We start from the raw sequence: 5676 nt of genomic DNA on the forward strand, positions 1-5676 counted from the left end.
GTCTTGTTTGCTCCCATCAGCTTCAGCGCGCTCCACCTTCTCAGCCTACTCCACCAGGAGGTAGTAGCTGAGAGAGGGCAATGGCGGGATAGGCGAAGGTGGACGATCGACCGCGGTGCCTGCAAAGTCTAGGGTTAAGGCCTGAGGCGACGGTGGCGGTGAAGGAGCGGCGGCCATGACTATCCAAACTCCTCTGCCGCCAGCTTTTTTGTGGCCCTGTTCGGGAAACGTTTTGTGGCCCATTCGGCTGGAGGATTAGAGTGGTCTGACAACCCGAGTCGCGAGAGCAACTAGTTAACGAGCACTCCTTCGGGGTGCGATCCTATATGGCGCATAGGGCGCCCCCTACCACTGTGGCGCGTACACCCCTAGCTAACCGCGCTCCTTCTGGGCCGACCCATGTGGGGCCTGAGGTCCCCCATTTTCCTTTCTTCTTTTTTCATTTTTTCGTTTTTTCCTTTCTCCTTTCCTTTTTTTCTGGTTTCCTTCTTCTTTCCTCTTTACTTTTACACTTTTTCTTGCAAATTTTCTTTTCAAATTAACAAAACACTTTTTCATTCATCGAATTCAATTTTTTCATCATTTTTAAAAAATGTTCAACAATTAAAAAATGTTCATCAAATTAAACTTTTCTGTTCGCCGGATTTAAAAAGTGTTCACAAAAATTCAAAATTTGTTCACTGACCTAAAAAAGTTCATTAAATTGAATTTTTTTCATCATTTTCAAAATGTTATCAAATTCAACTTTTTTGTTCATCGCATTTAAAAAATGTTCACCAAAATTACAAAATTGTTCACTGTTTAAAAAAAAGTTCATTAAATTCAAATTTTGTTCATCATTTTCAAAAAATGTTCATCAAATTGCACTTTTTTATCGGATTTAAAAACTATTCACCAAAATTCAAAATTTGTTCACCGACCTAAAAAATTGTTTCATTAAACTCAAATTTTGTTCGTCATTTTATAAAATGTTCATCGAATTGAACTTTTTTGTTCATGGGATTTAAAAATGTTCACCAAAATTTAAAAATTGTTCATTAAATTCAAATTTTGTTCATCATTTTCAAGAAATGTTCATCCAATTGAACTTTTTGTTTATCGGATTTAAAAAATGTTCACCAAAATGCAAAAATTGTTCACCAACCTAAAACAATGTTCATTAAACTAAAATTTTGTTCATCATTTTCAAAACATGTTCGTCAAACTCAAAATTTGTTCATTGATTTCAAATTTTGTTCATGAAATTAAAAAATTGTTCATCATTGTAAAAAATGTACGCTAAAATTAAAAAAAGTTCATTCTTTTGATTTGCAAATATTTTTTGAATTCAAGAACTGTTTTTATGCCAATTCACAATATTTTGAGTTTTAGATGCAATCATGAATTATTTTAATATAGAATAAATAAAAACAGAAAATAAACAAAGAAAAGTAAAAAACAAAAACAAAATAAATCGGGGGCGCCCGCCCAGCGCATGGGCCGGCCCAACTAGGTGAGCGGGGGCGGGGGGGGGGGGGGGGGGTGCGCGCTACGGCGACTGGGGGCGCCCCACACGCAATATAGGAGGTCTCTCCTTCGGGAGGCTCACAACGATCAGCGCCACTTGGCGCGCTCTCAGCCCTCCGCCACATGTCGCGCTCTGGGCGCTCCCTCCGGACTTTTTTTCGCACGCGTTTTTGGCTTTTTAAACATTTTTTTTGTTTTTTCGATGTTTCGGTTTTTTACTGGTCTTCCTTAACTTTTGAAATAACAATTGCGCGAAAAAACGTGTTTTCTTTATTTTTTTTCTTTTGTGAGAGTCACGGTTTTGCTTCAACGAGAGGCACGGTTTTGCTTTCGGGAGAGTCACGGCCGTGCCTCCCGAAAACAGAAAAAAATGGATAGTTTTTTCCCGCGAGAGACACGGTTTTTCTTCTAAGAGAGGCATGGTTATGCTTTTGCGAGGGCCACGGTCGTTCCTTTCGGAAATGAAAAAAAATACGTTTTCTGTTTTTTTCCTTCCGCGAGAGGCATGGTTTTGTTTCGGCAATTGCGCGGTTGTGCTTTCACAAGAGGCACGGTCGTGCCTCTCGGAAACGGAAAAAACACATTTTTTTCTTTTTTTTTCTTTCGCGAGAGGCACAGTTTTGTTTCCGCGAGAGGCATGGTTGTGCTTTCGCAAGTGAAAAAAAAAACACATTTTTTTTCCTTCCGAGAGAGGCACGGTTTTGCTTTCAAGAGAGGCAGAGTTGTGCTTTCACGAGAGGCATGGCCGTGCCTCTCGGAAACGAAAAAAATGTGTTTTCTGTTTTTTTTCTTTCGTGAGAGGCACAGTTTTGCTTCCGCGAGAGGCATGGTTGTGCTTTCGCGAGAGCCACGGCCGTGCCTCCTCGGAAACGGAAAAACGCATTTTTTTTTCGTGAGAGGCACGGTTTTACTTCCGCGAGAGGCGTGGTTGTGATTTCGCGAGAGGCGCGGGCATGCCTTTTTCGGAAATGGAAAAAACCCGTGCTCCCGGTTCGCTTTTTTCGTCTGTTTTTTTTCATGAAAAAAAGTTCGAAAAGACCTATCAACATGGAATTTAGTTTTGAAGATCTCGACACGAGGAATCCGACAGTGAAAACGGTTCACGATTTGGACGCATTGTTTAAGAGATAAAACGCTTTGAATAAACAAATGTACGAAAAAAAGAAAAACTCTCAGGTTGCGACAAGTGGCGCACATGCAGTGCGTCACTTATCACAACCTAAGAAGGTGGGAGTGATCTTTACAACCAGTACTCCTTAAGTAATGATTTCGCTGAGTCGGAGTGAGAAGTTTTGTTTGGTGTAGGACTGGCCCATTCGGGCTGGTGGCTGTTGGACCTTGTTTTTCTAAGCCCAGTCGGGTGGGTGTCTGTTAAACGTTTCTTTTCTGTAGCGATTGTGCTGTGTACAGACCTATTCACCTATACAAAGCATTTGATCAGTGTATAAATTCAAAAAAAGACATTTGACTAGTGTAATTTTTGTATTTTTGCAAATATAAAATTCATGTAAAATTGAAAATAAAAACGAAAATATAGATCATGGAAAAAACTCCAAGTTTTACACATATTCATAGAACAAAAGCCTTACATTTTGCAAATCAAAAGAGGCACATATCTCTCACGTCAACCAAATCTCACCAACCTAGGGAAATGGCGGTAGATAGTCGATCAATCTCATCCATGTCCGCACCATTTGCCTCTGAAGGTTATGTATCTGATAGACATGCAGGAACAAAGATCTTCTGATCGTTTCGAAATTGTTGGCACATAGTCAAGTTCTATCAAATCAAACAAACTAAATATACCTTTTTTTTATCATGGAAACGAACATAATTATAAAATGCCATAGCAGTGGAAACAATCATTTTCTGGGTTTCAAATTAATAGGTTGACATCTTGAGTAGAATTTGCCATTTCGTCTTCAACACTTCATGGAAACTCTATGCAATTGCGCTTGCACGATTGCATCATGTTGAACTTCTCCCTTATGGGGTATTCGACGAGACACCTGCGTGAAAGTTAGGGGGGTGACTTTTTTCTTCTTTGTACGATGTGAGATATCTTATTCTATTAGGATAGCCCTCATGTATAAGGTAGTACTTGTCTAAAAGAAACAATCCATATAAGTTGTAGCATACATATAGGACATAAGTTACACTACCTCCATTTCTAAATATAAGATGTTTTGGCACTTCATTTGAAGTGACAAAACGTCTTGTATTTAGAAACAGAGGGAGTACCAATCCAAATAGGAATGCTCACCCTTTGGAGGATGGGGAAGGTGGCTTTGTCCATATGCACTAGGTGACCTGTTGCTACACTCCAGGAGGATCAAAGGCAAGCGCGGAGAAGTATTTAGGGCTACCAATGTACATCGGAAGATCAAAAGAAAAAGAATTTGTGATGCGGAGCATCCCAAGGTCATCCCCATGGACCTACCTACACCTCTCGTGACACCATTTGGACCAATGACAAGAGCTCGAGCAAAGGCTATCGAAGATAAGGTTAACTCGCTCCTCTCTGAACTACCACTTTCTACACATGAGACATGGCTACTACCTCAAGCGGAAACCCTATGCGTGACCAGGTGCTTGGAGGAAGGCCACGGACCAGCTACACCCAACGGACAAGACAGCGAGGACACCAAGTACAAGGGACAAGAAGAAGAGCTGCCAGAAGTCTACAGCCACTAGAAGGCCGGTCTGGACCGGACGTCCGACGCCTAGAAGCGCCAGCCAACCAGCCAAGTTCCAGCCTGCGCACGCTACAGCGACGGACGGCCGACGTAGACTGGACGTCCGACACACCCCAACGACCGGACGACTGAGCCCCTTCGGACATCCGATGTCACCCATCAGAAGGGAAATTCTCGGAAGTCCGAAGCAACCGGACTAGCGACGACCGGATGACCGACCGTCTCCGAAAATGCGACGCCACCTGACCCGAGACGAAATGTCGAACGTCCGACTGCTTCCGGACGTCCGGACTCTTGTGAGCCACCGGACGTCCGACAGCGTCCAGATGACTGACGCCTGTCTGTGCACAGCATGTTGGGCCGAGGCCCATATACCCTTTCGCCCCTATAGACTATATATACTCCTTCCCCTCCCTTTGTCTAGGGTTAGCAAAGGATTAGCTCATTTGAGGGATAGAGCTTTTCTCAGCCACTTGGTTACTTCTCCATTGGAGTCCACGACCTCTTCGGAGAAGATCCCCCAAGCAGATTGATACGTCTCCAACATATCTATAATTTTTGATGTATTCGTGCCATGTTTATAATATTTTTACATGCTTTTGGTATGATTTGGTTAGAACTAACCCGGACTGACGCTGTTTTCAGCAGAACTACCGTGGTGTTGTTTTTGTGCAGAAATAAAAGTTCTCGGAATGCGCTGAAAATAAACGAAGATTTTTTCTGGAAAATATAAAAAATACTAGAACAAAAAGTTATTGGAGAGGAGCCCTGTGGGGCCCACGAGGATGGACGGCGCCCCCCTAGGGCGCGCCCCTGTGCCTCGTGGACACCCCATGCGTCCTCCTGACTTGTTCTCGGCGCCAAAAATTCCTATAAATACAGAAACCCCCAGAAATAAACCTAGATCGGGAGTTCTGCCGCCGCAAGCCTCTGTAGTCACCAAAAACCTCTTGGGAGCCCGTTCCGGCACCCTGCCGGAGGGGGAATCCATCACCAGTGGCCATCTTCATCATCCCGGTGCTCTCCATGACGAGGAGGGAGTAGTTCACCCTCGGGGCTGAGGGTGTTGGGAATCGCAGCATAATTTTAAAATTTTCCTACGTTCACCAAGATGCATCTATGGAGTATACTAGCAACGAGGGGAAGGGAGTGCATCTACATACCCTTGTAGATCGCGAGCGGAAGCGTTCCAATGAACGTGGATGACGGAGTCGTACTCGCCGTGATCCAAATCACCGATGACCGAGTGCCGAACGGACGGCACCTCCGCGTTCAACACACGTACGGTGCAGCGACGTCTCCTCCTTCTTGATCCAGCAAGGGGGAAGGAGAGGTTGATGGAGATCCAGCAGCACGACGGCGTGGTGGTGGATGTAGCGGGTCTCGTGCAGGGCTTCGCCGAGCTTCTACGAGAGAGAGAGAGAGGTGTTGCAGGGGAGGAGGGAGGCGCCCAAGGCTGTTGTTTTCTGCCCTC

The sequence above is a fragment of the Triticum aestivum genome, chromosome 5D (genome assembly GCF_018294505.1).
Source record: "Triticum aestivum cultivar Chinese Spring chromosome 5D, IWGSC CS RefSeq v2.1, whole genome shotgun sequence".
Lineage (NCBI taxonomy): Eukaryota > Viridiplantae > Streptophyta > Magnoliopsida > Poales > Poaceae > Triticum > Triticum aestivum.